Genomic DNA, 20761 nt, shown 5'->3' with positions numbered 1-20761 from the left:
ATTTGATATCCCGCCTTTCACTCCCTTTAAGGAGTCTCAAAGCGGCTAACATTCTCCTTTCCCTTCCTCCCCCACAACAAACACTCTGTGAGGTGAGTGGGGCTGAGAGACTTCACAGAAGTGTGACTAGTTCAAGGTCACCCAGCAGCTGCATGTGGAGGAGCAGAGACGCGAACCCGGTTCCCCAGATTACGAGACTACCACTCTTAACCACTACATCACACTGTCAGTCAGTTAAGTTAAGTTTACATAAGTAGTTATTGAAATAATTTTTTAACAAATCCTTTAAATGTGCCAATTAATTCAGCAGAGGCCCCTGTTTTAGTAGTGATGCACAAACTAACTCCATTGCATTTCAGGTAACCGATTTACAAGTCCAGCTGCATAAACTCAGATGAAATCTCTTCTACACTGCAAGATCTCACATTCCAAATTCTGAATCAAAGCTGAATATTATCGTATGTGCATTACTGAAATGCATCTTAGACAGTTTACTGTGCTCACTGTTCTGGGAATTAAGCATAGTGAACTCAGTGAGACTGCTTTCTCAGCTGACGTGTACAGGATTGCCCTATTGGAAAGGTGGCGCGTTAGCGACAACATTCCTCACCCACACCTGTGTGGCATAATGTCACATGCCATGACACAGTGTTCTCAAATTAGCTATTGTCACATGTGCTTTGTTTGCAAAGCGATTGACATGGAGCCACAGGTGGACAGAAGCAACAGCAATGTCACCTGCAATAAATTTCAGTTCTAATAATGAACATATTTCAATTTCAACACATCAGAGTCAAGGCATGTTATATTCACAGGTTAGATTTGTAGCATGAACTTGACTGATTATGGAATTTTGAATCAATTGAATTTAAATGTTGTTAATCAATTAATCTGACCAGCTAATCTACCTAATGTTGCAGCCTTGAATTCTAGGTAATTAATCTTGTAAACTGCCCTGGAATCAATTTTGACAAAGGATGGTATATACAGTTTTATCTATTTATTAATTAATTACAGAAATATGGGGAGAGGGAGAAGGAAGGAGAGAGAGAATCATAGAATTGTAGCGTTGGAAGGAAACCGGAGGATCATCTAGTTCAACTCCCTGCAATGTAGGAACATGCAGCTGTCCCATACAGGGATCGATCCTGCAACCTTGGCGTTAACATCACCACACTGTCACCAACTGAGCATGGCAAGCTTATGTGGACTGTATATGAAGGCGGGTTTCGATTCAGTGTACATGTAAAGGTGAATCTACCTAATTTGCACTTTCCAAGACAACTCAAGAACCAAAACACAGCCATCCTTTGAAACGCACACTTCCCTGAATTTTGCAATATATAGTAGTTCTCTAGCCAAGTATTGTATAAAAACATGCATATACTAAAGTGTGCATAGAAGTGCATATATTAGTATAAATAATATTTTAAAATGAATCATATTAGGCAAAAATGCATATGAACACATGTATACTAGGATAAATAAGGATGCAGGTGGCGCTGTGGGACGTGGGTGGTGCTTCTTAGGAGGAGGGCTGTAGATCAGTGGGTAGATCATCTGCTTTGCATGCAGAAGGTCTCAGGTTCAATCCCAGACATCTCCAGATAGGACAGGGAATGTCCCTTGCCTGAAGCCATGAAGAGCTTTTGCCAGTCAGTATAGAGAATACTGAACTGGATGAACCAATAGTTTGCCTCAGTATAAAGCAGTTTCCTATGTGATAGTCCTTCAGATATTGAGATAATATTATCATGTCCTTCCCTAGCCTTTTCTTCTCCATGCGAAACAGACTCAAATCTTGGAATGTTTCCTCATCAAACCTTGATATCGTTCCCCTTGGAGATCCACTCCAAACTGTAATGTTGTATGTTATAGAATTCTCATACATAGACTCTTCATAGAACTACAGTTTGCAGGGTTCCTTCAATTGATGCAATGAGATTTAGCAGGTGTCAATGAGTTGTGCTGCAGTGACCTACATACAGCTGGTTACAGCAAATAACACTAAGCTCAATCGTGGCTTAGTGGGTATGTGCAACCCGGAGAGCAGGTTGTGGCTGCTGCTTACGTCCTTCTGCTGCTGCACTGCTGTGAGCGCAGCCATGGTTTACCTTAGCATGTTGTATGAACTCGAGCTTGTGGCTTATCCCCACCAGAAACACGTTAGCTGTAAAGTCCAGAACAAACCTTGGTTACAGCTCATGGTTTGTCTGGAAGGAGACAAACCATGACCTCCGATTCAGGTGATGCACTAAGCCAAATATGGAGCATTGAAGCAGGAGTGCAGCAACCATGATCTCCACTCCAGGAACTCTCACACTGACACTTTTCATGCTAAACCATGGTATGTCTTAGCAGTAGGTGTGAACCAGATCATTGTAAAAGACATCATAATTAATTCACAAGAGGAGGGGGAGGACAACTGCTCAGAAGCTGCTTTAGGCAGCAATCTTAAGCATACTTTGAAAGCAGATTCCCCTTGAACTCAGTGGGACGTAGTTCCAAGTAAACATTCATAGGTTGTGGCCACGCCTAGTATCTCCAGCTCTGTTTGTGATGCGGGACCTGTGCCTTGAAGAATCCCATCACAACAGGCAAAAGTGTTTCTCCATGCTGTGGGGGGAAAACTGCAGTCACTGACATTCTGCTTGTCATGTTTTCGTTAAAGACCCAGAGCCTCCACGAGAGGGGGGGGAGTGACAACCCCACTGTTTAATTATTAGAGCCTGTGGATAGGAACCTGGGAGCAACGTGACAATGTGTGCAGTAACGACACCACAATGAGAGCAAACTAATGTGCCATGAATATTCATCAGGCACAAGCGATTTGTGAGAACTGAATCTAAACAAAAGCAAAACAAGGGCAGAGGAAGCTGGATTTCGCAAACCAAAGCCAAGGCGGTAAAAGGGTAAAAGCAGCACACCCACCTTTGGCACTGTGATTCACATGCCACTTCTTTGGCACCCCCCAAAAAAAACCCACACCCTTAGTTTTCTGTGCATATCTAACCATTTTAGAACTTGAGGCTGTGTCCAGTTCTGGGCACCACAGTTTAAGAATGACATTGACCAGTTGTAATGTGTGCAGAGGGACGCGGGTGGTGCTGTGGGTTAAACCACAGAGCCTAGGACTTGCCAATCAGAAGGTCGGCAGTTCAAATCCCCACGATGGGGTGAGCTCCCGTTGCTCGGTCCCTGCTCCTGCCAAACTAGCAATTCCAAAGCACTTCAAAGTGCAAGTAGAAAAATAGGTACCGCTCCGGCGGGAAGGTAAACGGCGTTTCTGTGCACTGCTCTGGTTCGCCAGAAGCGGCTTAGTCATGCTGGCCACATGACCCGGAAGCTGTATGTCTTCTCCCTTGGCCAATAGAGCGAGATGAGAGCCGCAACCCCAGAGTCGGTCACGACTGGACCTAATGGTCAGGGGTCTCTTTACCTTTAATGTGTGCAGAGGAAGGCAACCAAGTTGATCAAAGGTCTGGATAACTAAGCCTTAAGAGGAATACTTGAGGGAGTTGGGTATGCTTAGCCTGGAGAAGAAAAGACTGTTAGGTGATAAGATAGCCACCCTCAAATATCTGAAGGGCTGTCACATGGAAGAGGGAGCAAGCTTGTTTTTCCCTGCTCCAGGGGGCAGGACTTGAACCAATGCATTCAAATTACAAGAAAGGAGACTGCAACACAATATTAGAAAGAACTTTAGGGTGGCAGTCTTGTCCCAACTCCTAACACCAGCCCTGGTTCTGGGTAACCCTGAGGATCCTTGGAAGCTTGTCAGAGGCCCATCAATGAGGACACTAAACTTGGGTAAAGGTAAAGGTACCCCTGACCATCAGGTCCAGTCACAGACGACTCTGGGGTTGCGGCTCTCATCTCGCCCTGTAGGCCGAGGGAGCCGGCGTTTGTCCACAGACAGCTTCTGGGTCATGTGGCCAGCATGACTAAGCTGCTTCTGGTGAACCAGAGCAGCACACGGAAATGCCGTTTACCTTCCCGCTGGAGTGGTACCTATTTATCTACTTCCACTTGACATACTTTCGACTGCTAGGTGGGCAGGAGCTGGGACCGAGCAACAGGACCTCACCCTGTTGCTGGGATTCAAACCACTGACCTTCTGATCGGCAAGCCCTAGGCTCTGTGGTTTAGACCACAGCGCCACCTGCGTCCCACTAAACTTGGGAGCAAAACTTTATTCACATGCTATTGGGTTTGCACATCATAAAGTGTGCTGAGAAGTGGGATATAACTTTAAATAAATAAATAAATCAGAACTTGTGAGGAACAACAGGCTTGGCTGACAACATGCATGAACAGTAAGCATATTAGCATATTAACACACACACACACACACACACACACACACAATATTGCCAGAAATGTGTTGTTGTCTCATCACAGATGGTTTGCAATTCCAGGGCAGACAGGCTGATCTCTCTGGTAGCCAGCCTCCCCGCCCCTCTGAAGTTGGTCACATATGGGGAAAGAAACTGGAAACCGGAAAGTGCAATTCTATATCTGATTTGTTTATGAGCTCTCTAGACACACTGTCATATGCGATGAGTGTTGTTTTATAATAATCAGTGGGTTAAGGAAATAAATACCGCTGTGTTAATTCTAAGCTGTTTTCCCCTGAATTGTTTTTTAAGCAACAATCTGACTCAATTCCTGCGACGTGCCTTTCAGCTGAGGAACAGTCTCTAAAAATATTGCACTTGTCATTTTTGTCTGAGATTTTGATCCCTGACCTTTGCCTTCCATGCTGCTGAGTTGTTGTCAAGGTCAGGTTTAAAAAATTCATGCATCAGCATGGCAGATGATGTAAACTCTTGTGCACCTGACATCTCACGCATGCATAGCTTAGCCGTGGCACGGATGAGTCAGTGCCAAATATAGAAACAAATAGGAGCTGTCCATACGCAGGCATGGAGAGGGCTGCCTGCGTTTTTAGCAATCGGAAATCTCAAGGTGTTTTTATCTCAAGTTTCCTCATTACAGAGCATTATGCTGTGAGCTATTGCAGTGGATGAACTTCTCTGGAAGGAAAGGAAACCTCAAGTTCTCTTCCAATCTACAATGTGCCATAATCTATTCCTGATGCACTTTAATTTCTCTCTCTCTCTCTCTCTCTCTCTCTCTCTCTCTCTCTCTCTCTCTCCGCGCTAGTCAGAATGCTGATTGTTCTTCATGCACTAGGCACATATAATCCTTTTCATCTTACGTCACATACAAAAGCATAATCACTGGGATGAGCCATGTTTTCTCTGTGGACTTGAAGCCTCCTAAATCAATATCATATAGAGGATTGTAGGAGACAGGAGGGAAAGGACTGAAAGATAATGCATTGGAAAGGGGGAGGGTGTGAAAAGTAGGGGTTTAAGAGGAAAATGTATCTTGACTTGAACCGAAACTGTGTTTTGTTGTTTTTCTCAATATTAATGAAAGCACAAATTCATCTTCAATATGAACAGAGGGAAGAAATATGGCACAATGTAACAAAAGTATTTGAGCGCTGCTTTAAAATTATGATTTGCAGAAAGATTTATTGGAATGATCATTTAATGCTCTATCGTTAACTGCATAATTAAAAGGCAAACAATAAGGCTGCAGTTCTATGCCCACCTACCTGCGACTAAGCCCCACTGAACCTGGTGGGATTTAGGACCCCTCTGCAGCAGACATTACAAGCACTATGATACCCCAAAGAATTCTGGGAACTGTAGTTTGTAAAGGACGCTGAGGGATGTTAGGATACCCCTCTTCCTCTCCTAGAGCCACAATTCCCAGAGTTCCCCAGGAAGGGTAATTGACTGTTAACCCACTTCGGGAATTGTTGCTTTGCAAGGGGAATAAAACAACAAGCCCCTCTTCCCTATCCATCCATCCATTTGTCACTGGCCTTTTCCATTGAAACTTTGGGGATAAAACATGCATCTGCAAAGCATTTTTCTACCCTCCACCAACTAAGCTGCATGCATAGGAAGAAGGTGTTTGTGCTTGTGGTCTTAAAATATAATGTAAGGAAGAAAAAGAAGCCGCCAAATTACAGTTTAATGAAAATATTAATTAATGAAGTGCAGTTACGGAATAATTGCATAATTTCACACATCGTTGAGTGTCTTGTAAACATATTTTAAAAATTAAATTCACATGTACAAAGCATTTTTAATAAGTTCTTTTTTTCCCATGAGATCCAACCAGTTCCGTCTTTTAGAGGATGATTAAGGAGCAGCAGAGGAATGTCAATGATGGATGCAGCCACTGAAGAACAACCCCTGGTTTCAGAATACAAAGGCCAGGTCATCTACAGATAAAATAATAAATAAAATAAATAAAATAAAATAAAATGGTAAAGGACCCCTGGATGGTTAAAGTCAAGTCAAAGGTGACCACAGGGTGCAGCACTCATCTCATTTTCAGGCCAAAGGAGTCAGTGTTTGTCCACAGACAGCTTTCCGGGTCATGCGGCCAGCATGACTAAACCGCTTCTGGCACAATGGAACACCGTGACACAGAAATGTTGTTTGCCTTCCTGCCGCAGTGGTACCTATTTATCTACTTGCACTGGCATGCTTTCAAACTGCTAGGTTGGCAGGAGCTGGGGCAGAGCAACGGGAGCTCACTCCATTATGGGGATACGAACCGCCGACCTTCTGATCTGCAAGCCCAAGAGGCTCAGTAGTTTAGACCACAGCGCCACCCGTGTCCCTTTACCTTTACAGTAAATAGATTGGGTTCGGCAAGGGACAACGTTGCTACCTTCCATCCCTGCCCCACACACCTGCTTTGGATGCCAGAGAGAAAAACACCCACTTCGGCATTTAGATTGTTCACATGACAACAATCACATGAAGAGCAGGCATGCTTCTGTCCAGCCTCGTTTTGCACATCAACACCTTCTTAAAAGCCGAAATCGGTGCATCTTAGCTCAGTGTTGTCTAAATTGACTAGCAGCTGCTCTCCAGGGGAGGTTTTCTCAGCCCTACCTGGAAATGCTGGGCTTGAACCTGGGACGTTCTACATGCAAGGAAGACGCTCTAGTCACTGAGCTATGGCTCTTCCCAACAATAATGCTGCACGGGTGAAATACCCCACTTCCAACACTTAGGTATGCATGCCAGCATGGACTGCCACTACACCAGTCCCAGTTATGGTTCATGCTCTCAGTTCCCCCAACTTCCTCTAGATGATGAGCATTGCCGGCAGATTTTTCAATTTCACCCATCCATTCGGAGGGGAGTTTCTTTGTGCGCGAGGTTCTCCGGATCGGGGCTGCAGTGTGCGACTCAAGTGAGATGATGAAGAAGCTTTGGTCTATAGCTGTTAAAAAGTTTCAGGTTTCATTGCTGAGTGCCATCCAATCCCCCATAAGTGGTTTCTTACAGGTCATCAGAAGCCGAGAAGAATGACTGCCTCTCCCATTCCCTTCTCTTCTTTCATTTTGAGCTTAAGTGCCATCGAGATGGAGGCAATAATGATTTCATATATCAGTATTGAGGGTGTGTGGGTTCCTCCCCCCACCCCCACTCTAATCTGCATGCAATCAGGTGCTCTCCTGATTTTAAAACTTTACCGTGTAATGATAGAGAAAATTATCTAGGGGCACCGGATGAAGTTTTCCAGTAGAGCTTTCTATCCACTTCAGTACTGCTGACCTGCTATTATGTTAATTTCAATGGTGTGTCTACCAAGGCAATTAAAATTCCAAGCGTTAAACTCATTATCAGCTTAATGTTCATATTTGCGTTTTAAGCTTGACTTCAGAACTCATAATCCCAGGCAAAAGCGTATACAAAATTCAAGCTGGTAAAATCCGGAATAGAATAAAAATAGGAAACAGCTCAGATAAGGCTAATGAACAAAACAAGAATAGAAGTAGGTGGCATCTGTAGGAGGCAGTCTGGGCATCAGGTCTGGAAATAAGCTGGTACAGGGTTCATCAATGTGGTGGGAAAGGAATTTGACTGGAGCAAATTCACTTGATCTGTGCACTCTAGGTTAATATGTGGCTGGGACATAGTTGTTCTCCTACTAGGTTCCATGATGTGGTGGACTAAGGACTCCTTCCTTCCTTCCTTCCTTCCTTCCTTCCTTCCTTCCTTCCTTCCTTCCTTCCTTGACAAATAGCAGCTGCTTGGATCAGCTCTTGTCTCACATCTTGGCAATATGTCTGCAATTCTCCCTTGAGAATGTTGCGATCTCATAAAGTGCTATCGCTGTCAGGGTGGTTATGTAGTAGGTGTGGTTGACCTACAGTGCTGCAGGTGTTATTGGAACTCCAACTCTCATCATCCCTGACCACTGGGCATGCTGGCTGGGGCTGGCGGGAGTTGGAGTCCAACAAGTATCTAGAGGGTCACAAATTAGCCACCCCTGCCTTCCCTATGGTTTCATGGTGAGAGCTATGCCCTTGCAATCAATAACAAAAAAGAAGGCACTCAGCGGCCATTAGTCTGCCTTGTAAGTATTTTTTAAGTGTTAAAACATTTTAATTACTAAATCCAATTACTAAAGTTTTTCCCCTAGATGAGGAAGCATTGCCTTCAGACTTGTTTGCCCTTAACGATGTCAGCACATAGCTTAATCTGATTGGCTGTGTGGCATTGTGACATCATCCTATTCATTAAGCGATCCTTAACTGTCTGTGATCACTCTGAGAAGGAGAGGGGAGTTTGAACCAGAAAAGTGTTCTGCTGAGGTTGTTGCAGATGGTGGAATAAATGGCAGCAGACAGGATCAAGGAAAACGAAAGCTCACATGTTTAAGGGATTTGGGGAGGAAATGCCACTCTTGGGAAAGCACTGCTTTCCCCAGCAAATTAAATTGGGTGCTACTCAGTACAACCTGAGCTTTAAGGTATCTAAAGGCACACACACAATGTTACTAGTTGGCAGAGGTTATTGTGACCAGCATTTGAGGTAAATGTCATCTGATTATTGGAGGTGGCCATATTTTGAAATCACTCAAACTGGAAAAAAACAATCTGCCTAAGGCCGATTCGCAGGGCCCCATGCCCAGACCTCACTCCCATGCTGTCTTATATCAGTATATGCCAAGGATTTATGAAAGCCAGCCCGGTTTGCCCTGCCTTCTGTATATTCCTTGCAGACCTCTAACCTGAGGGCTGTGCCAATTTTGCCTTCTAACGCAAAACACCATTGAGCACCAGTTACAGTTTGTTGCTGTCATAAGGAATTAATGTAGAGGAGCATTGGATTGAAAAGGATCGGGAGTAGTCCCTGTAATCAGAAAACTGGCCTCTGAGGAAGGAAATATACGAGATTCCATAGCATCCATGCCATTTCCCCCCCCCCTCCCGTAAGGTTGGGATGCAATTGTATAAAGTCAGTCAGCCATATGTCTTCGGCATATTTAACTTAAATAAATCCACAGCTGAGAAAGTGATCAGTGGTTCTAAGCCAGTTCCTAAGCAGAGAGAGATTTTAATGGCTTTAAGGTTAGCGCTATTTGAAATACAAATATTTTCATGTTATCTTAACACTGTGCAACCGCCTCCAAAATGATTTCAGTGTGATTCTGCTGCGGCTGACAAGTGCGAGTTTTAATTTCTCTACTAATTAGCCCAAAGCAGGGGCAGTGTGAAATGCAAGTGATGCTTTAATTTGGTGCTGTGTTAGTTTATGTTTGCACTCGTCAGAGTTCTCTTTTCTCACAGTTAATGAATTCCTGGCATCTCCTGGAACCAGGGAGGACTGTGAAGGCCAAATGACGTGCTGTGTAGACCTCCATGTAACTTCTGCCTATGCCAGGGGCAACCCAATATGTTTTGCTGCCTGAGGCAAAGCAAGTATAAGGACATAAGAACTTGCCCTGCTGGATTAAGCCACCACTCTCTTCTCACAGTGGCCAACCAGATGCCCATGATTATTAGCAACTGGTACTCAGAGGCACACTGCCTCTGGGAGCAGAGCTGGAACAAAGCCAGCATGGCTAGTAGCCATTAATAGACATAAAGGTAAAGGTAAAGGGACCCCTGACCATTAGGTCCAGTCGTGACCGACTCTGGGGTTGTGGCGCTCATCTCGTCTTATTGGCCGAGGGAGCCGGCGTACAGCTTCTGGGTCATGTGGCCAGCATGACTAAGCCGCTTCTGGCGAACCAGAGCAGCACACAGAAACACTGTTTACCTTCCCACCAGAGTGGTACCTATTTATCTGCTTGCGCTTTGACGTGCTTTCAAACTGCTAGGTTGGCAGGAGCAGGAAGCGAGCAATGGGAGTTCACCCCGTTGCGAGGATTCGAACCACCAACCTGATCGGTAAGTCCTAGGCTTTGTGGTTTAACCCACAGCGCCACCCGCATCCCCAAACAAACCTAAGCATACACTTTATTAACAACTCTTAACACATCAAGTTCTTAGAACATGCAGTGTAACCAATGTAATCACAATGTAAATAAATAATTTAAATATATAGTTAAAAGTGAATAAATCTGCATATAAACAATTAATAGAAAAACTAAAGGGAGCGCTTTCTTCCCAATGAGCTTATTGCTCTTACTTGATGAGAGCCAGTGTGGTGTAGTGGTTAAGAGCGGTAGACTCCTAATCTGGGGAACTGGGTTTGCGTCTCCGCTCCTCCACATGCAGCTGCTGGGTGACCTTGGGCCAGTCACACTTCTTTGAAGTCTCTCAGCCCCACTCACCTCACAGAGTGTTTGTTGTGGGGGAGGAAGGGAAAGGAGATTGTTAGCCGCTTTGAGACTCCTGAAGGGGAGTGAAAGGCGGGATATCAAATCCAAACTCTTCTTCTTCTTCTTCTTACTACAAATATAGTGCTTTCCTCCCGGGGCACTATTATTTGACAATACAAAAGTCACTATGCCCTAAACAAGCAATCTTCTTCTCATTGCGAAATTCAGCTCTGTCAATGCGGGACTTGGGGCTTCCTGTCTTCTGAAGCCATTCTTGAAGTTGTCACACCTTGACAGTAGGACCTTGGATTTGGCCTTGCACAGTGCCATAGACAGTATTCTGCACCCAGCCAACGACACCCAACTTCTTTCCTTCAGCCTGTGTCCCCCCCCCCAATAATATTTATTAAGTTTCATACATATACAACACATACTGTAAAACAACTAACACAAAATATAAATAAAACAAATAAAGAATAAACACAGAAGATATAACAACAAACACATAAACAATACAAATTGATTAATAACTTGAATTTCTAACTTCATAAACATATTACTTGACTTCCTCTAATCCCTCACATCCGAATTTCCTTGTAACTGAATGTAGCAGTTTTCCAATATCATTATTCCAAAACAATATTCCAGTTTTAATCAAATATCTTAACTTTTCTTAACATTCTAAATCTCATTTATTTAATTAACTCCTAATTAATTCCTAGGCCTATTTCGTACTTTCTGTGTGTTTTTGCAGAAAAACACCCCTTGGACTTTTCTCTAACCCTCTTTTAAAGGCATCCAAATTGGTGGCCATCACTGCCTTTTGTGGGGGCAAGTTCCATGGCTCAACTATGTGCTGCTTTGAAAAAAGTACCCTTTTTGTGTGTCTTCTAATATTCAGCTTCATCGAATATCCCTGAGAGATGAAGATGATTTCCAGCAACTGGCATTCAGAGGCATAGTGCCTCTGAAAGAATATACCCATGTTGGTGCCTCACCTCCTTCCCATGTGCAACAGCTGACTGACATTTGAAAGGTGGGTCTACTTTACACATCACAAACCAAAACACAGCCGTCCTTTGAATTTTGCACTTCCCCAAATTTTGTAATTTCAGTTCACCGGCCAAGTCATTTGTCTGAAAAAATGCATATGGTAGAGAAAAAGATGTCTAGAGACGCAGCTATGAATGAAATCTGCATTATATTAGGGAACAATGTCTTGCAAAAATGTGCATAATATTGCAAAATTACATGCAAACATGTGTCTATTAGGAGAAGTTTACAGTGAAATGCTGACGAATTCTCGTGATTTTTTTTTTTATTTTGAAAAAATTGCAAGCTTATGTGGAGAGCGGAAGCCTTGGGAAATGAGAAACTGAAAGAAACCAAAATTAAGAGATTCACCCTTGCGACAGATAAAAGCTAATGTCCACGACTGACACCGGAGCTTCCTCGGCTGATTCCAGCCCCTGCTCCAACCATGTTTAGAAAACAGAGGATTATACAGCGCATTGCAAGCAACTTGCTTTTCAGTTGCTCCTTCTCGGTTGCCCTGGCAACTTCAAGGGTAAAAAGAACATTCTGACTTGGAGAATACTCTATGTGTGTCTGTGTGTCTGTGTGACTGCATGTGGGGGGGGGGTGTGAGTGCACAAGCTCTCAATACAAATACGCACAGTGCCAGTGTGTGCACCTCAATGGAGAACTTTTACTACTTTGTGAAGGGAACTTTCCAGGGTTTGGTGGTTTTGTTCCCTTTCTCGGAGTGTGGGGCGGGGACTTCATGTAACGCCGTGTGTGGGAGCGAGAGCTGGGCACATAAAGGCTACTGTGCTTTCAGGGATTCCAGAAGGGTGTTCGGAGGAGCTGGGATGTGAAAGGAGGGAGCCTCCAAAGCCAAATTCTCTGCTCTGGGTTGAGAACAGGAGCTCTTTCCCACACTGTTTTTAAAAGAGGCAACCGAGCAGGTGTCCCTATAGATTGCATGACATTGAGAGAAACCCGACGCGCAGTCAATATTCCCGAATGAATGGGAGAAGAGAATCTTACCAGATGCAGCTGATTAGGTTGTCTTCCCACCCACTCGCCTCACCCCAGTATTCAAAAAAATGTACATAAATGAGGAGCCTGCTGAAAATGAAGTTTTGCACAAAATCCTTCTGCCTTCATTATGTAGATCCAGCCACCAGGGCTGGATCTAGACACATCAAAGAAGCATTTCAGTTAAACACGTTGTAAACTTTGTATGAGAAATCACGTTGGCAAACATGGAACTCCACAGCGCCATCTGGCATCACAGTGTTATAATGCATATACAAAGCATATAAAGCGCTTTTTCTTTGCCAATGTCGCCGAATCCTGGATTGGGGCTAATGAAGCATAACATTGAAGCAAGTGTAGGGGATTTTTTAAAATGGCTAGAAAACCCTATGTATTTGTAGTTCTCAGCAGGTCCAGCCAGCAATATTTCGTAGACTCAGTTGCTCATGCAAGAGTGAAGAAGGGCAGGGATGAATGTGGCAGCAATTGAGGGCCAAATGAGATGCAATGGAACACATATGACTGCCATTGGAAACAACAGCTATACAACTAGGAATCTCTCCAGACATTAGAGCTCTGCAAAGGAGCCACAATTCAGTTTAGCGCCTGATTCAGCTCCAATCCTGATCAAGCCCTGATCTGAGGCAAACTGCTCCTACCCAGCCCCAAACCAAATTGGGGGCATTGTTCAGCGCTAGGTTTGGGTGGGGAGAAAGAGATGAAGATAGACAATCTTGCCCACATCATCTTCTTCTCTTCCTTCACCAACTGACTTCATCTTTAATTAGTGTTCAAAACCCTGATTAAACATGCAGTCTGACAAAAGTAGGACTCCAGGCCCATCCTTTGGGTTTTCTTCATTCTTGCAGCACTGAAGATGTTTGCCATTCACAGTTTTGCCATTAAAGTGACATAAAGGGTTGACCTGGTAGCAAACCAACTAAAATGTGCCTATTCCTTAGTTTTCTCACTGTCCATAGTGATGTATTATGTGACGGAAGGGTTGTAGTTCAGTTGTGAAGCATCTGCTTTGCATGAAGAAAACCTGGAGTTCAATACCTGACATCTCCAGGTTGGACTGAAATTCTGGAGAGCTGCTGTCCCTCAGTGTCAATGACACTGAGCTAGCTAGATCCATGACCTGACTTCGTGTATGGCAGCTTTCTCTCTTGGAAAGGTATATTCCTGTGAAACCTTTAGTTTTACTTCTGTAATGATGATAAGACCAAAAGCAACCCTTCTTCCAGATGAGGGGTCCACTGCAATGAAGGATTCCTCAAAGATGTTCTCTGCTCCTCACCACCACCACATAAAAAAATTAAAAATAGTAGTAAATACTGGCATGACTTCGATTCAACTGCAAGTGTTCCTTTTGGGTTCACAGACATTTACAACTGATAAATTATCTTGTACGAATCTTCATTTTCCCAGACACTAAGACGTTCCCAAGGAAACTGCTTTGACATCTGTTTTGTTGCAAGGGGAGATCACTGTGAACTTGTGCTGTTTTAGTGATATGTTTATTTGCAGAAATTGTAAATTAAGCTTATTTTCTACAAATGTAGAGACCCGTTCCTGACCTTCTACTAGAAATCGCCGCCAGACTGATTCGTCAGGTCTCTGAAGTGGTGGCAGAATTCCCACAGCCCAAGATTCCATTCCATGTAGAAGATTTTGCTGAAGTAATATTGCCATCTACTATGAGATAAACTTTGCCCATAGCTTTGACTGTTAGGTGTAAAAACGGCATATTTAAAACAACAACAGTTTATTTTATCCAATAATTAAGATGTCTTTGTCAAGAACAAAGCTTTACTGCAGATTGAAGTTAAAGAGGAGAGAGCTAAACTTTGAACCTGGGTTCAGACTACAGATGGAGAAGAAATTTGATTCAGTTTTCAATTAATGCCAAACCTACATAACTCACACTTTTCAAAATGATCAACTGAAACACAGCCATCCTCCAAAATTCACTTCTCTGAAAATTGCTATGGAATTCTCCTGCCAAGTAATGGGTACAAAAATTCACTGGGGTAAACTGTGCATAAAAAACACACATATTAGTTAAAATAACATCTAAAAATGTCATCATATTATGGGGGGTTGCTTCGCAAAGCTATGCAAGTTAGGCAGAATTGTATGCAAACATGTATGTATCAGGATTAATTTTCATTAAAATGCTGGTGTGTGGTTGTTGTTTTTTTAAAAAAAATGCAAGCTGATGTGTAGAACTGAACCTAAGGTAATGGGAAAGTAAGAGTAAGAAAAATCAACAGATTCAGGTAGGTAGCTGTGTTGGTCTGACGCAGTAAAAAAAAATAAAAAATTGTCCAGTAGCACCTTAGAGACCAACTAAGTTTGTTCTGGGCATAAGCTTTCATGTGCATGCACACTTTTTCAGATACCCAGAACAAACTTAGTTGGTCTCTAAGGTGCTACTATAGGGACGCGGGTGGCGCTGTGGGTAAAACCTCAGTGCCTGGGACTTGCCGATCGTATGGTCGGCGGTTCGAATCCCCGCAGCGGGGTGGGCTCCTGTCTTTCGATCCCAGCTCCTGCCCACCTAGCAGTTTGAAAGCACCCCTAAGTGCAAATAGATAAATAGGTACTGCTCTATAGCAGGAAGGTAAATGGCGTTTCCGTGTGCTGCGCTGGTGCTGGCTCGCCAGAGCAGCTTCGTCACGCTGGCCACGTGACCCGGAGGTGTCTTCGGACAGCGCTGGCTCCCGGCCTCTTAAGTGAGATGAGCACACAACCCTAGAGTCGGACACGACTGGCCCGTATGGGCAGGGGTACCTTTACCTTTTAAGGTGCTACTATGGGACATGGGTGGTGCTGTGGTCTAAACCACAGAGCCTAGGACTTGCCGATCGTAAGGTCGGCAGTTCGAATCCCCGCGATGGGGTGAGCTCCCGTTGCTCGGTCCCAGCTCCTGCCAACCTAGCAGTTCGAAAGCACATCAAGTGCAAGTAGATAAATAGGTACTGCTCCGGCGGTAAACGGTGTTTCTGTGTGCTGCTCTGGTTCACCAGAAGCGACTTAGTCATGCTGTCTGCAGACAAATGCCGGCTCCCTCAGCTTATAGAGCGAGATGAGCGCCGCAACCCCAGAGTCGTTCGCAACTGAACCTAACGGTAAAGGGTACCTTTACCTTTACCTTTAAGGTGCTACTGGGCAATTTTTAAAAAATCAACAGATTTACTCACCTCCAATTCAGATGACATGCTACGCCAAAGGACTGGGAAGGAGCAAAATGGCTGGGACCTCCTACCAATGAGCAGGAAAATTTACACATTTGTGCTAAGCTTAGCAGTATGTGCGACTGCTGCCAGTGTCTTAGAATATGAGTGTATTCCATTTCAGCTGTCTGGGTGGGATGAAAGGCCATCTATCTGAGAGCATCCCTTGAGTCAGGCAGAGATTACACAACAGGATAGGCAGGCACTGCCCATGTGACTGTGTGTGCCTACAGGCAGACATGTTATGCTCTATGTGTGTCAGGGAATCATGCATCATCATGCATACAACTTGGATGCTGGGCTGTGGTCATATGTTAACTGACCCTGAGTAATTTTTTGATCGAGTTACATGTATGCATTCATGTGTGAATGAATTCACAGATTCAGTCTCGACTAGGAATGATAATGCTTTGTGTGCAGAGTCCCAGGTTTACAATCGCTCACATTTCCAGGTAGAGCTGGAAGACCCAAAAGCCCACTGCTGCCAGCCAGTGTCAACAATGCTGGTGTGTGTGTGTGGTCTAACGGTAGAAGGCAGCTTCCTATGTTCCTAATTTGTACACTTTCCTCCTTTTCTACACATTTATCACAGATTTCTCCTTGTCTTTTCTTAAAGCCCAGAATACATCGCACCTCCAGGTCCCCCTTCTCTTTGACATGCGCTCTCTCTCTCTTTCTGTGTCTCTCATTCACCCCACCCCCACCCCATCCCACCCTCTCAAAGGAGCGATCCATGCCTGAACAGTCAGGTGCAGGGCAGGATGAGATGCAGAAGCCATACAACTGCCTTGTCCGGGCAATTTTCTTGGAAAGAACTGAAGAGAATTTTCATCTGCTTTGCTGGTTGAAATAGGATTTTGTGGAGACCTATAAATTTTCTGGTCCATCCTATTCCAGTAAATATATAGCCTAGAGTTTGCAGGCAGCATTTCAAACTTCAAATGTGCATTGCACACGATATGCTTGGAATAGGGTGGCATTGTGTCCAATTTAGCTATGCATCCATATATTTATTTACCTACTTACTTAGTTTCAACTTCCATTATAACATAAGGAAAGCCTGCCATTTTTTTTCATAATGGGAGGGAAGGGGGAATGGAATCCCTGGAAATGGATTTGAAATACTCCATCCTGTTCAGGCTATCAGACCCCCTATGGCTGTGTTGCTATAGCTGAAAGTCAGAAAACTCTGAACCTGTTAAAGAATCAAGAAGGTTCAAAACAATAACGGCAACAAAGACAATGCAAACTGCATTATGCGTAATAAAGGAATGAATATCTGTGGGGAATACCAAGGTTGAAACTGGGGAAAGAGGTGGGTGGAGGGAACCCTCTGCATTTTCCTCGACTGTCATAGATTTAATGATACATTTCATGGATTCCAGGAAATCCATCCATTTCTAGAAATCCGATGAAATTTATTTTTTCACCTGAATCCACGTGAAATAATTTCCCCCCTCTGGGAGTCCCCATAAAATCGCCACATTTCCTTATCAGACCATGAAATTATAGAGGATATTGCAAGCTTGCCAGGTGCATCGGGAAATGATAGGCTGGGCTCCTAAATTTGTGCTGGTGTCACAAGCTGAAGTTCCCTCTCACAGCAACATTGTACTACTCAAGGATGCGAGCTCAAAGGTGAGGCAAATCAAACAGAACTTTACAAGAAAGTGTCCCTGTTCAACAGTCCAACATTTCTCTTATATTCTAGATATTTAAAGATCAGACTTGCACAACAACAGGGCACACAGCTTCAGGCTGCCATCAAAATGGAGATCCAGAGTCAAGTTTTCATCTTGCTCCATCTTGCTGCCATCATGTTGTGCTTTTCCCTGCCTCCACCACTGGGAGCCAATGATATTGACTAGGATTCCATCTTCTTTTAAAGGGCCACTCTCCTGCAGTCAGTCTAGGGGATTGCTTGCATAACCCTCCTATACTCCCCACCCCAAGGGAATCCCTATCCAGTTGTTGTTGTTGTTGTTGTTGTTTAGTCGTTTAGTCGTGTCCGACTCTTCGTGACCCCATGGACCAGAGCACGCCAGGCACTTCTGTCTTCCACTGCCTCCTGCAGTTTGGTCAAACTCATGCTGGTAGCTTCGAGAACACTGTCCAACCATCTCATCCTCTGTCATCCCCTTCTCCTTGTGCCCTCCATCTTTCCCAACATCAGGGTCTTTTCCAGGGAGTCTTCTCTTCTCATGAGGTGGCCAAAGTATTGGAGGCTCAGCTTCACGATCTGTCCTTCCAGTGAGCACTCAGGGCTGATTTCCTTAAGAATGGATGTGTTTGATCTTCTTGCAGTCCATGGGACTCTCAAGAGTCTCCTCCAGCACCATAATTCAAAAGCATCAATTCTTCGGCAATCATCCTTCTTTATGGTCCAGCTTTCACTTCCACACATCACTACTGGGAAAACCATAGCTTTTACTATACGGACCTTTGTTGGCAAGGTGATGTCTCTGCTTTTTAAGATGCTGTCTAAGTTTGTCATTGCTTTTCTCCCAAGAAGCAGGCATCTTTTAATTTCGTGGCTGTTGTCCCTATCCAGACTCCTATGTAAATATGGCCTCTGGCTTAGATTATAGGAAAGCCTGGTTTTAAAAGCCTTCAGGAAAGGAACCCATCCATAGCAAGGACATAGGTTTTTTTTTTAATGCAATTGCTATTTTTGATTGTGTTAACCTGCATGTAATTATGCAATTATCCACAAATATTTTATGGGCGTTTTGCATATCTAAATAATTAATTTTAACAATTGATAGGCCTCTTTGATTAGTATTTTCACAGTGCAGCATGGCACACATTTGTCATCTTTCCCGTGATTAGTTATAATTTGGTATTTGTTTTATGCAAAGTGTTTTTATTGCATGCTTGGCAAGGGGTGTGCGGAGGTGGGGGAAAGAAATATGTTTATCCACTCTGCAGACAAGCCTTCTCTCTATTGTTGTAAATAGACTTTTGCTGTATTGTGACATGTATTGTAATTTATGTCATTCCTCCTCTGATACTGGGTGTTTGAACACGCATCAAGGACACCCTTCCTGGTATGAAAGTACCCTTTGTTGCAGCTCATCTTTGATTTTCAGATCAAAAGCTAACTAAACAAATAAAATGCTAGGGCCCATTCAATAAGGCATTTAATTTTATTACTCCCAAAACAAAATGAGGTGCAGTTCAATCAGCACAGAAAGGTCAGAACATCACATAAATGCCACACACTGTTGTGTCCACTCAGCCTTCCCATTCTGAAACTATCAATATCCTAACGTAAGACGCATTCTATTAAATAGCGCTATAATTAATGATGCCATATTTGACCTACCAGTGACATGCAGTTGTCTCTGGGATGCTTGCAGGAAAGTCTCCATAAGAATGGAGGGTCTGCCATTTTAGGTGGCAGCTCTGCTGGATGATGTTTCACACTTTCTAAGCTGGATTTTCCCAAACTTGGGTCTCCATCTGTTTTTGGACTACAATTCCCATCATCCCCAACAACTGTCTAGCTAGAGATGGTGGAAGTTGTAGTCCAAAAACAGACAAAGACCCATGTTTGGGGAACCCTGCTCCAAGCCATTGAAAGTCCCAGGAGATAGTTCCAGGGCCAGCCCAGGTTGCTGCCAGAATAACAAGCTGCACCCCTCTCTTGTCAACTCACTCATCAACATGCAGAGTGCCCAAGTCACATTGTTATTGCGCCTCAAGCAGCTAATCCCACAAGGGGAAGGGCAGTGGTAGAGCATGTGTTATGCATGCAAAAGGTCTCAAGTTCAATTGCTGACATCTCCACGTAGTGCTGAGAAAGGGTCCTCTACCTAAAACCCCAGAGATCAGCTGCCAGTCAGTGTAAACAATATGGATTTAGATGGGTTCAATGGTATGAATTGTCATCAGGTACCTTCTTATGTCCCTAAGTGTCCATTCCTCTCCCTTGCAGTAAAAATACCACAATAAGAGCTGTTGAAGTTAGCCATTTGCCACCCTTTCATAACACCCCATCTCAGCTGAAAGAGGCAGCTCCTTCACTCTGCCTAATGGTAGGGTGGGCCCAGGTCAGTTGTCGTTGTGAGGATAAGAGCACTGAAGGACTCAAAGCCGATTTTGCAATAAAGCTGCATATAAATGCACAGGATGACTATTAGGGATGGCAGCACACAGTTTTCCAATGAAGGGGAGCAGGATGGGGAAACTCATGGGGCGGGGGTAGATAAAGGAGGAAGGGACATAGGAGTGGATCCACACTAGGATAGTTGGACTTGGTTCCCATTGAAGCCAATGGGAGTTAAGTTATTGCTAACATGCCCGATTAATTTCAGTGGAGCATAAGCTCAGCTAACTTAGAACCATAGAGTTGGACTAGATGAGCTTCAGGGTACCTTCCAACCCCATTCAATGCAGGAATCCTCCTCATAGCCGTTCGTGGGTGAGCTCAAACCACAAACCTTCTAATTAACAGCCAAACACACTGAACCATTGTAGGGCTACTGTTTTGGAGGCAGTCACACATCTATTGTAGGGCTGGCCCCACATTAAAAAACACACACCCTTATTTGATTTAATGGTATGATTTTTGTGTAACAAATTGATTATATCTGCTAAAGCAATTGTTCAGGAGCACAGCACATATTTGTTTCGTTTGTAGAGCTGATAGTAGACTCATTTTCAGACTGTGGATCCTTATGTAGCCTAAAAGGAGGGGGGTGGACCAGGGAATGGAATGGAGTATCCTGGAATGGGTCATAACTTGCTGCCTGGAATCTTGAAAAGGAACACTCCATACTGCAATGATTTTGTTGCATATCCCATTTGTCACCTTAGAAGAGGCAACC

General features: G+C 43.9%; 1 long non-coding RNA gene across 2 annotated transcripts; it reads left to right on the top strand.

Moving 5' to 3' along the window:
* The first annotated feature begins 8672 nt into the window (after positions 1-8672).
* LOC310742588 lies at positions 8673-12529 on the top strand. Of its 2 annotated transcripts, none has more exons than XR_014538587.1 (3): positions 8673-8856; positions 11555-11689; positions 11993-12529. It is a non-coding gene; the product is annotated as an uncharacterized lncRNA (long non-coding RNA). The 2 variants fall into 2 exon arrangements; XR_014538588.1 differs by having other exon boundaries at positions 8673-9045.
* The last annotated feature ends 8232 nt before the right edge of the window (positions 12530-20761 follow it).

This window comes from Podarcis filfolensis (assembly GCF_964270895.1).
Source record: "Podarcis filfolensis genome assembly, chromosome: 9".
In the NCBI taxonomy this organism is placed as follows: Eukaryota; Metazoa; Chordata; class Lepidosauria; order Squamata; family Lacertidae; genus Podarcis; species Podarcis filfolensis.
Note: the sequence above shows the minus strand (reverse complement) of the source record. Positions and strands in the feature narration are given on the sequence as shown.